We start from the raw sequence: 12,450 nt of genomic DNA, 5'->3' as shown, positions 1-12,450 counted from the left end.
GGTAGAAAGGAGACCAGGGGTAGAAAGGAGACCCGGGGTAGAAAGGAGACCAGGGGTAGAAAAGCGACCAGGGGTAGAAAGGAGATCAGGGGTAGAAAGGAGACCAGGGGTAGAAAGGCGACCAGGGGTAGAAAGGAGACCAGGGGTAGAAAGGCGACCAGGGATAGAAAGGCGACGAGGGGTAGAAAGGAGACCCGGGGTAGAAAGGAGACCAGTGGTAGAAAGGAGACCAGGGGTAGAAAAGCGACCAGGGGTAGAAAGGCGACGAGGGGTAGAAAGGAGACCAGGGGTAGAAAGGCGACCAGGGATAGAAAGGCGACGAGGGGTAGAAAGGAGACCCGGGGTAGAAAGGAGACCAGTGGTAGAAAGGAGACCCGGGGTCGAAAGGAGACCCGGGGTAGAACAGAATGTGTCCCTAACACCCCGTTGCTGGTCGCAAGAGGCAACAGAAATGGGCCACCCGTTTGCCGTGGGTTGCGTCCCTGTGTCGGCGGAGGACGGGAGTCTGGTGGTTGAGAGTACTGGTTACAGGAGTAGTGTTCCTTTGCCCAATACACAACTTCGGCCATTACTTCGCCCAGACAGGTGGTAGGATGAGTCTGGTCCTATCAATCTGGTCATGCCAAGCCCTGAGTACCTTACTTTTCTTGTTCGCTCACTGATTGGCTTGGAAGTTTATATTTATGATTAATAATAATAATAATAATAATAATTGATTTGTAAAGCGCCTAATATCCATCGACAGTTGCTCACTGGCGCTGTCACAAGGTTAAAAAGTAATATCTATGTACATATGACAACAATAAGGAGATCTATTGAAAAGCTGAGGTGAAAAAGTGGGTTTTGATTGAGTGAGTGAGTTGGATTTAACGCCGCTTTTAACAGTATTCCAGTTACATCACGGCGTGTCAGCTTAATGTGGGAGAAAAGCCCGAAATGATGCAGGTCTCAGACGTTCACCACTTCGGTGAAACCCACGAGCACAGATATGGTGCTTACAAGCCTAGAAACATAATCGGGGCGAACCGGGATTCGAACCCACAATCATAGGTTTTTGGCGAGCCCAAGGGACGCAACTCTGCACAGCGAATTGCGGCGCCTCAGACGACTGGGCCACCCGTGGCCCCTATTTATGATTGATTTGTTTTGAATATTCATTTACACTGATTTTCATGACACTTGTTAAATTCAAAATTTGCCTAGATGCTAGTGCCAGAAGGCGGTAGCTCATGGGCCAATCTGGTCGTATATATCTAATTCAAGATTAAATTCTGCTTGAGCATACCCTCCTGTATCCTTGGTGCGACCTGTTAGAGGTCCACAGACATGATACGTCGTCCATTAAGACACCCTGTGGCAGGTGGGGAGCAATTAGGGCGAAAAATATTCGATACTGGCCAATGTCCCTGTTGAGGTTTCCCCCAATGGCCTTTTGACCAACTGTAAAGGCATAATCCACGAGGTGAGGTGAAATGGGGTTTAACGTCGCGTCCAAGATTAATGCACTTATATAGCGACGTGCATGTACGTGTGTGTGTTTGTGTGATTGCTTGTACTAGTCCGGACTGATGCCGATTTATAGTGCTAGCTCACTGAGATACCATGCCGCAGTTTAACATGAATACCACACTCAGCCACATTATACTGACTCCGAGCCGACCAGTCCTTGTTTTAGCCCCTTAATGCCGAGCGCCGGACAGAACAAGTACCATCTTTTTACGTCTTTTGGTATGACGCGGTCGGGGATCGAATCCCGGACCTTCCGCTCTCCGGGTGGACGCTCTACCACTAGACCACGGAGGCGGTCGCATAATCCACGATGTTGGACACTGCCTCTAAGACTTGACAGGGAGTGGCATTGTTTCAGATCTACACTCACAAGGAGTTGCTGCTGTTAAACATTTCACAGCAAGGAAAGACAACGAAGTCACAAAGAGAATTACTTAATTATTTACATTTGGTCTTCCACGAGTCCAGAATAGAATCGCTCAAACCTGGATAATTTAAAGTTGATGTGGTTATCCCCTATCCCCTGAGATGCTACCGAGGTCAAAAGTATGGTCATGCCTCAAAATCATGCCATGAGGACGCTGCCTGTCATAGATGTGGTGGAAAGTGTGAAAATGGTAGATTGTGTGACAAACCCCCTGCCTGTGTAAACTGCTCTGGAAGTCATCCATCATCTTCAAACGATTATCCTACGTGGAACCTACAATCTTAGATCTCACGAATCAAGCATGAGCGTAAAATCTCTTTTCTGGGAGCAAAAGAAGATTGTTCTAGCTCAGGAAAAAGCAGGCCCATCTCATGCTGATGCTATTTCTGTTTCTACTCCACCTCCTGCTGTTGTAAGTACGTTGTCAGATCGAATACACAGGGGCTAAAGCTTCAGCTCCCACCTACCTTGTTGCAGTCCAAGTGAGGACTCCTCAAGAGACCTCCAGTTCACAAACAATCATTCAGTCACAGGGATCTTATCATGGGATCATCCTTATCCCAAGAGGCCCGTGAAGATCCGGGATAGAATAGGTCTTCAGCAACCCATGCTCGCCGCAAAAGGCGACTATGCTTGTCGTAAGAGGCGACTAACGGGATCGGGTGGTCAGGCTTGCTGACTTGGTTGATGCATATCATCGATCTCAATTGCGTGGATCGATGCTCATGATATTAATGACTGGAGTGTCTGGTGCGGACTCGATTATTTACAGACCGCGGTCATATAGCTGGAATATTGCTGAATGTGGCGTTTAACAACAAACCAACGAGCTTATCTCAAGAAAAATCGCCATCTCACTCAACTCAGCCAAAATTAGAAATATAATTATGTAAAACTCAAACCAAGAACAGAATTTTCCAAAAAGTATCAGAGTGATAGAGACTCTAAAGGGGCAGATAGCAAGATCAAACTGTTCAATGAGGATGGATCCCTTGAGGTTATGGATGTGTCTGACAACATCCATCATAGGACACAAAGCTTGTCGCCCTCAAGGAAGGTGAGGGGCAGATGTCCCGTCAATCCTCCGAAGAGATAGCTTCTTCACATATTGTACAATGGAATTGTAGAAGACTGAGGACTAAATTGAATGAGTTACAGCTCTTAGTTCAGGGTTTTAAACCTTCAGTATTCTGTCTACAAGAAAGCAGACAGATGATTTTAACTTACGTGAGTTTAATACATATCGTTATTGTTCTCCTCCAGGAGATAGGGTGAGGTGAGGTGAAATTGGGTTTAACGTCGCGTCCAAGATTATTGCACTTATATAGCGACGTGCATGTAAGGTGTGTGTGTTTGTGTGGCTGCTTGTACTAGTCCGGACTGATGCCGATTTATAGTGCTAGCTCACTGAGATACCATGCCGCAGTTTAACATGAATACCCCACTCAGACACATTATACTGACTCCGAGCCGACCAGTCCTTGTTTTAGCCCCTTAATGCCGAGCGCCAGACAGGGTAACAACAAGTACCATCTTTTAACGTCTTTTGGTATGACGCGGCCGGGGATCGAACCCCGGACCTTCCGCCCAGGAGATAGGGCCACTGGTGGATCCTTAATCATTGTGAGGCAGGATGTTATCTATAGCCCCGTTATTCTTAAACCTAATCCACAAGCCGTTGCAGTACGACTTTGAAAGCTGTATTTACATTACGTTCTCTTTATATTTCACCTTCTTCAGCTCATCCAAGCTCTCTTTGATAAACTTCCCAAACCATGTATGATATAATGGCCACAACCCACTCTCGGGTGGTACAAGCACTAATACTAAAGGTTAAACATACTTCAGGATTGTTTCTCCAATAACGACCTATGTCTATTTAATGATGCCTCAAGTACTTATCTTCATCCTGCAACTGGCACTTACTCTTCTCTAGATTGTTGTTACAGACTTTAAACTACTCAGCGAATTTGAATGGACAGTACACAATGACCTTTGTGTAAGTGACCATTTCACAACTATCCTTTCAGCAGTAAATCCATCTGATAGTCCACTTTCAACGAGGTGGCATTTCACAAAGGCAAACTGGTCCTTGTTTCAAACTCTATGCAAAACTAAGCTAAAACCCAAATGTCTTTTTCAGTGATGATGCTGATCCTGAAAACATCTGCCGTAGCAAATAAACTAGGAGAAACTTTACCTGAACATTCTTCTTCGTCAAATTATTTACCGAATATTCAGAGATTTAACGAACAAGTAGAAAATAAAAGAAAATAATAATGCTACTGGTGCTGATAATATCCATTATCAGATTACCTGATTCATGCTTAGAAACTTTGTTACATATTTTCGATCAATGCTGTTATCATTGCGATACCTTAACGTTGCCGTGATCATACGTATTCTTCCAATTATAGGCCAATATCACTTACCAGCTGCGTCTGTAGGATCATGGGAAGAATGGTAAATGATAGATTACTATGGTACTTACAAACAAATAATCTTATTACTTATATACAATGTCGCTTTAGAAAAATAGAAGTACCATTGAACATTTGGTTAGATTAGAAATATTTGTTAAAAATGCTGCCATTAATAAACAACACACTTTATTTATATTTATTATTTGGAAAAAGCGTATGATACAACCTGGAAACATGGAATTTTAAAAGATCTTAAAGAGATGCCAAATTTTATATCACAGTTTTTAACAGATAGAAATTTCCGGGTACGCGTTGGTACCACCTTGTTTAATTTTTACGATCAAGATCAGGGTGTTCCACAAGGTAGCATATCATCGGAAACCTTATTTCGTATAAAAATTATCTAAGGTGTGAAATGACTGTTGATGGGTCATTATTTGTCGATGACATTAATGTATCATGTCGAGGTAGAAATTATTGAGAGACAGTTGCAGCTTTGTCTGAATAAATTCAATGATTGGTCTGAACGTAATGGCTTTAAATCAATGAATGAGTAGAGCGGAACGGCCTAAAGTTGTCATAAATCCAAAACAAATTGCATTCATTTTAGTCGAAAATATAAACCACATAGGGACCCAGACTTACATTTAAAGGAAGCTAACCTTTGGGAATATTTTCTTATCATCATCTAAGTTTCTTACCACATATTAAATAAAAAGCTTAATGACTGATTTATTTAAGATTGTTTCTAATTCCAAGTTGGGAGATCAGTCGACCCTCCTTGACTTGTATAGATCACTTATCCGTTCTAAACTCGATTATGGCTTCATCATTGACGGTGGTGCTTGCAAAAGTAACCTCAAATACTTGATCCAACACATCATCAAAGTCTAAGACTTTGTCTTGGATCTTTCAGAACTTCTACTGACAGTCTGTACGTTGATGCCGATGAGCCATCTCTTAAACAACACCGTATTAAACCATCTTTACAATACACCACTTAGTTATATTCAAATGAATCCAACCCTGCTTACAACTCTGTGTTTGAGGATCTGCATCACAAGATCCTCACCACCACCTATATTCCTCATCAGAACACGTAAAAGGCAACTATGCTTGTCGTAAGAGACGACTAAAGGGATCGGTTCGTCGGGCTCGCTGACTTGGTTTGATGCATGTCATCGTATCCCAATTGCGTGGATGTCATGATGTCAATCACTGGATTGTCTGGTCCAGAGTCGATTATTTGTAAACAGACCATGTCATATAGCTGGAATATTGCTCAGTGCGGCTTTAAACAACAAACAGACATATTTTATACTGCCAGCCAATATTGTATTACCACTCTATTGTGTACTGCCATTGTGCAGGACCTTGTATTGATTTGAGAACCTTGGTAATTTTGTAATACAATTGTTGTTTGTTGGTTTCACACCAAATTCTTTTCCGTACAGATTTCAGGGTTAACTTATTGTTTCAATTGGGTTGTTTGTTGTTTAACACCGCACTCAGCAATATTCCAGCTATATGACGGCGATCTGTAAATAATCGAGTCTGGACAGACAATCCAGTGAGTGACATCATGAGCATCAATCCACGAAATTGGAATCGATGACATGCATCAACCAAGTCACCGAGCCAGACCACACGATCCCCTTAGCCGCCTCCTACCACAAGCATAGTCGCTTATTACGGCAAGCATGGGTTACTGAAGACCTATTCTACCCCGGATCTTCACGGGTCTGTTTCAATTTTTGGAATCAACATGTAACAATACCATCGTCCCAAGCATTCATCCAAATCAAAGACACAGACACATTACCCAAGGAGCTGATCAAATTATTGTGGTCATTTCAGCTGATTTCATAACACAACATACAAGGAACATTTCAACATTTAAATTGTTTATTTAAATGTACCGACTTGAAGTCAAAACTGTGATAAAGTTAATCAATCATGTTAAAATATTTTGATTTACCTTGTAGGTAATATGTACAATATATGTAACAACTTCACCAGTCAGGATACCTTCCACACAACTACTTCTGTATGCAGGATGTCTACACTCTATTTGCACCAGACATGACATTTATACAGACAATAAATCATTAATCCGAGACCTTCTAACCAGAACATAATCATCAAATCATCACTACATCTAAAAAGGAAAGCATTCATTTTCTTACGTTTGCATCAAGTAAATCTTTTCGTTCAATGCAGAGCTTGTAGTTTGCTTTAAAGACAGATTCCTACACTGGCTTGTAACACTGTAAGGATTACCAAAAAAAAAAAGGTTTTCAAATTTCCTGCATGATATGAAGCAGACTTTGTTATCCATACATGACGACTGACATTGTATTAAAGAGCCAATTTCAAAGTGTGCCCATTTGTGTTTCTTGGTGTTCTTGGCAGGACAAAAATAATTGTTCCTCCCTCATCACTTGAAAACATAAAGAAAACTTTTGTCCTTCCTCAAGTGATCAGCAGACAAGTGGAGAAGGAGTATGTTGGGTGGGTGTGGTGTGGTGTGGTGTGGTGTGGTGTGGTGGTGTTGTTGATGATGTAATATGTGCAGGAATGAGATACCACCCATGCAGTCCTGAAGCCTGACACTCTTGTCTATACTGAAATATTCCATTTTGGTGCTGAACAGGTTAACAGTTGCTGCTAGCCTTGTTTTCAATCCACAAGTCATAAGTCTGAACCTTTACGTGACATTTAAAAAAACTGTAGTACATGTAATAACATTCTTCGATATGACGCAAGCAACTAAAACTATTATGTACGTACAACAATTTGATGAGAACAGCAGAAAGGGACCCCGCACCCCATTGTCAACTCTAATGGAAAGAAAAGAAGTTCAGTAAGTCATGGTAATACAAACTTTGGAAAAAATCAGCATTTCACTGGTTACCAAGCAATTCTTGTTTGCATTTGTTTCCATGAACCAAAATCATATTTTATTAGGCCACTCCCACAACCAGACCACTGTTCCCTGAATGGATGGTAACAGAATGGGTGGGGCTTGTGTTGCATTTGTTTCCATGAACCAAAATCATATTTTATTAGGCCACTCCCACAACCAGACCACTGTTCCCTGAATGGATGGTAACAGAATGGGTGGGGCTTGTGTTGCATTACTGCACAGAACGATGTCTCTGATTTTGTATTGACAGCAAATTTTGTGCGTGTTAATGATTATCTTTAAAGTTATTATTGTTGACAATTTAGTTATAAGAATTACTTCAATATGTTTTGTTTGTTTCAACGGAGTAACATAAAAAACTGGCGTGCAAAGAAGCATCAGAACATTCATTGTCACCTACACATTCAGTGAGTGAGTGAGTTGGGTTTAACGCCTCTTTTAACATTATTCCAGTTATATCACGGCGTGTCAGCTTAATGTGGGAGAAAAGCCCGAAGTGATGCAGGTCTCAGACGTTTACCACTTCGGTGAAACCCACGAGCACGGGTATGGTGCTGACAAACCTAGAAACATAATCGGGGTGAACCGGGGTTTCCCACAATCATAGGTTTCTGGCGTAGTGGGACGCAACTCTGCACAGCGAATCCATCGCCTTAGACGAGTGGGCCACCCGTGGGCCCACCTACACATTCACAAGGAAACATATAACCAAAGTGACATTTTAGCACAGGGGAGTTAGACAAAACAAGTTAAAGGTGAAGGATTAATAAGAAGTTAGGCAAGACTTATTTCAATACTTGTTCATGGACAAATCTGACAAGAATGAAGCAGGACAGAAATACAAAATTGGGTCTGGGCACTGTAACTCATGTATAAATGAGTTAGTGAGTATGGTTTTACGCCGCTTTTAGCAATATTCCAGCAATATCACGGCGGGGTACACCAGAAATGGAGTTCACGCATTGTACCCATGGCGGGAATCGAACCCGGGTCTTCGGCGTGACGAGCAAACGCTTTAACCACTAGGCTACCCGACCGCCCCTGTATGATCAAGGTGCAAATGTCAAACTGAGATCAAAAGTGCTGCAGCATATTATTTATCAGCCAAATGACTGCGCAACAGCCTAAACGAGGTTATCCAACATGGCTGCTTTAGCGACCATTTTGAAAATGGGCATTTTGGTGTTAGTATTGCTGAAAGAACAGTCTAGCAGCCACGGAGTAAAATGTTTTCACACAGAGGCAGATGATGAGAGTGTTCAGTAGGCCTTAGGTTCACTTAGCCGAAGAACAAATGCATGAATAAAATAAGAAAAAGCAAAAAGGAACAATTGCATGTGTTGTTAAGGCAGTAAATCTATGATTACATGGGCTTTCTAGGTTATATATATAGAGAATTCATGAATATGTGCAGTACCTTCGTGATATGTAATTAAGCAATACTTAAAAGGCTGCATGTGGAAACTGATATCAAACATTCTCACAAGCATTGCTTGCTGTAAGGTAAGTGTATTCAATCTATTAGTATTTTTTTCCAATCTATCTACTTTCACCTGATCAATTTAGTGAGTGAGTGAGTGAGTTGGGTTTAACACCGCTTTTAACAGTATTCCAGTCATATCACGGCGTGTCAGCTTAATGTGGGAGGAAAGCCCGAAGTGATGCAGGTCTCAGATGTTTACCACTTCGGTGAAACCCACGAGCACGGGGAAGGTGCTGACAAACCTAGAAACATAATCGGGGCAAACCGGGATTCCAACCCACAATGATAGGTTTCTGGCGTGCCTGTGGGATGCAACTCTGCACAGCGAATCGCGGCGCCTTAGACGACTGGGCCAACCCGTGGGCCCTGATCAATTTAGTAACAATGAAGGGATACTACTAACAAATTCTTCAAAAACTGACTTTAAAGTAGCAATCGAACTTGAATTAATGCTAACCAATAATAAACTATACATATATGCTGCAAAATAATGGACATTTGGGTATAAAGTCAAATCTTTCACAACATCTTGCTGTTCCCAATATACATTTGGCATTCAGAATTCCCTATTCACAACAATTTCTGCCAATATGAAGGGCAAGTGTTTAAGATGGTCACTGTTGTCAGACAGAACATCATAACATTGATATGTATACACATCCAAACTATTCTCTGACATGGATAGCACTATTAAAAATTCATATCACTTACAATGTTTCTATTATCAAGATTTAAGTGGCTGATCCCCAGTTGATATTCTGGGTGTGATATGTGGGTTGGGGGTTGGGGTTGTGTGAGGTGGGGGTGGGGGGGTGTTGTAAATTTGTACATTAAGCCTGTTTGAAAACAACAAGAACCTGATCCTAAAAATGCAGGGAAAAATTTTGTCATCAAGTTGTACATACAAAATTGTTGGTTCCTTGGCCAAAGAGTCTGATTTGAAAAACAATGTGTTGTGAGCAAAACAGATTGGCTGGCTTCCCGCCTGGTAACGTGTCAAATATGTAGTTGATAGCGTAAGCACCTGACCAACCCGAGCACTAAGTCTTGCATCTTCCAAAGGAGGGGAACAACAGACCTATCTAGAATTCCAACCTATGTCCTTATCAGGTAAATTGGGGGAAACATTTTATTCAAAATTTGGATTTTATTGTTGCAGTTTTTACTGTTTTAAATTCAGAGATATTGAACCCTGCACCAAAAGGAAAAATTTACAACAAAGCATTAAACCCTCTTCCTTCTTATCAACCATGTCATCAATGAAATGCAAGTTGCCTACGCTAAGCCATAACATAAGACATAACTATGATGATCGGATTTGGGAAATTTCTTATTCTAATTTGCAAATTTTCACTGATATTTGCTTGGTGCCTAGGCAAGTGTAGATAAAACCAGTGTTACCATCCATGTTATAACATGCAAAGACAAAAGATTCCAATTTTTTTTTTCATATCCTTCCTGTAGTGAGTGAGAGAGTTTAATGCTGCTTTCAACAGTATTCCAGTTAAATTGCGGCGTGTCGGCTTTATGTGGGAGGAAAGCCTGAAGTGATGCAGGTCTCAGACGTTTACCACTTTGGTGAAACCCACGCGCACGGGTATGGTGCTGACAAACCTAGAAACATTATCAGGGCGAACCGGGATTTGAACCCACAATTATAGATTCTGGCATGCCAAAGGGAGGCAACTCTGCAATGCGAATTGTGTCGCCTTCAACGACTGGGCCACCCATGACCCCCTACACTTCCTATAATAAAACATGGTTTGCTCAGCATACAACAATGCAATTGTCAACACAAACAACTCCATATCACCACAATAATAACAAAATCCACTGTATGAAAGAGGAAATAAATCTTTAAAATATCCCACGTTTCCCCAAAGTACAGAAGGTTACACAGAATAGGTTGTGGCAAATCTAATTTCCATTTGGACAACTATCAACTTTAAAAAACAAGGATGACATAAAATATATTTTTTTATCAGCATGAAGTGTCTCAAAGACTGCATATACTGAAAAGTGCTTGCAAAATATACACATGAAGATCATCCTGATCATAACACAATCCTAGGACACATTTCACAAAAATCTTAAAATGGAATAAGTGAGTGAGTGAGTGAGTGAGTTGGGTTTAACGCCGCTTATAACAGTATTTCAGTTATATCATGGCGTGTCAGCTTAATGTGGGAGGAAAGCCTGAAGTGATGCAGGTCTCATACGTTTACCACTTGGGTGAAACCCACGAGCACGGGTATGGTGCTGACAAACCTAGAAACATAATCGGGGCAAACCGGGATTCAAACCCACAATTATAGCTTTCAGGCGGGTCCAATGGATGCAATTCTGCACAGCGAATCACGGCTCCTACGGCTCCTCCTCCACAGACCAGTGTCATACAACTGAAATAGTGCCGAGTGTGGTGGTGAACAACAAACCAACTTCTCCACTATTTTCACCACTATTTGACGGGTGATGGAGAAACGGCGTGTCAGCTTAATGTGGGAGGAAAGCCCGAAGTGATGCAGGTCCCTGACGTTTACCACTTCGGTGAAACCCACGAGCACGGGTATGGTGCTGACAAACCTAGAAACATAATCGGGGCGAACCAGGATTCGAACCCACAATGATAGGTTTCTGGTGTGCCCAAGGGACGCAACTCTGCACAGCGAATCGCGGCACCTTAAACGACTGGTGCCCCGGGTGATGGAGAAACAGTGTATACAAACCGACGAGGTACTGACTATTGTGAGTGATTGGGACGACACTGTAACAGATGGCCGCAGTGAGAGACTCCATTCATGACAAACTTTCTCCATCAGTCCGGACAATGTACTTCGGATGCCAATTGTCACTTGCCCCCTATCCAAAATCAGTTGTACAATGTAAAAGGTATCTCTAGGGCTTGTTAGATTTCAAGCTTATTGGCAATGTCATTATTTTAGCAGTTCATCATTTCAGGACAATTTCCTCTGCTGCTCCTGAAGGCTCGTAAAAAAAATAATCAGGCTTTTGTGTCATAACTATTCAGACGAGCTCACATTTTAGACTAATTTCCACCACTAATTAATAAAAAAAGTCAAATGCATATGATGAATTTGAAATACAGGGCTCGATTTAATGACCTTGATTTTTCTTGCCAGACCAGGTGCATGTTGACATGAAAACCTAGTTGCACCAGACAAAACCTAGTTGCACCAGACAAAACCTAGTTGCACCAGGCAAAACCTAGTTGCACCAGACAAAACCTAGTTGCACCAGGCAAAACCTAGTTGTACCAGACAAAACCTAGTTGCACCAGGCAAAACCTAGTTGTACCAGACAAAACCTAGTTGCACCAGACAAAACCTAGTTGCACCAGACAAAACCAGGTTGCACCAGACAAAACCTAGTTGCACCAGACAAAACCAGGTTGCACCTGGTACCATAAATTTATGAAAGTTGAAAGATGCTTATAATTTTGAAGTACCCAGATTGATGACGTCAAGCCCTAAAAAGCTTGACAAATTACACATAACATGGGTATTATTGTTGTTGGATAATAAAGAAAGTTTAGAGATACTGAGTGCATTCAAAGATCAATGTGTAGACATTTAAGGTTATACACAAATTTGAAAGTTTTCAACATACTTTATTTAACGTGTATGTAGACATAATTATTAGGTTCCATTTTTCAATTTATAGG

This window comes from Haliotis rufescens, unplaced genomic scaffold, assembly GCF_023055435.1.
Source record: "Haliotis rufescens isolate VD_foot unplaced genomic scaffold, xgHalRufe1.0.p SCAF_77, whole genome shotgun sequence".
NCBI classification, from domain to species: Eukaryota; Metazoa; Mollusca; class Gastropoda; order Lepetellida; family Haliotidae; genus Haliotis; species Haliotis rufescens.
This window is presented reverse-complemented; position numbering follows the sequence as displayed.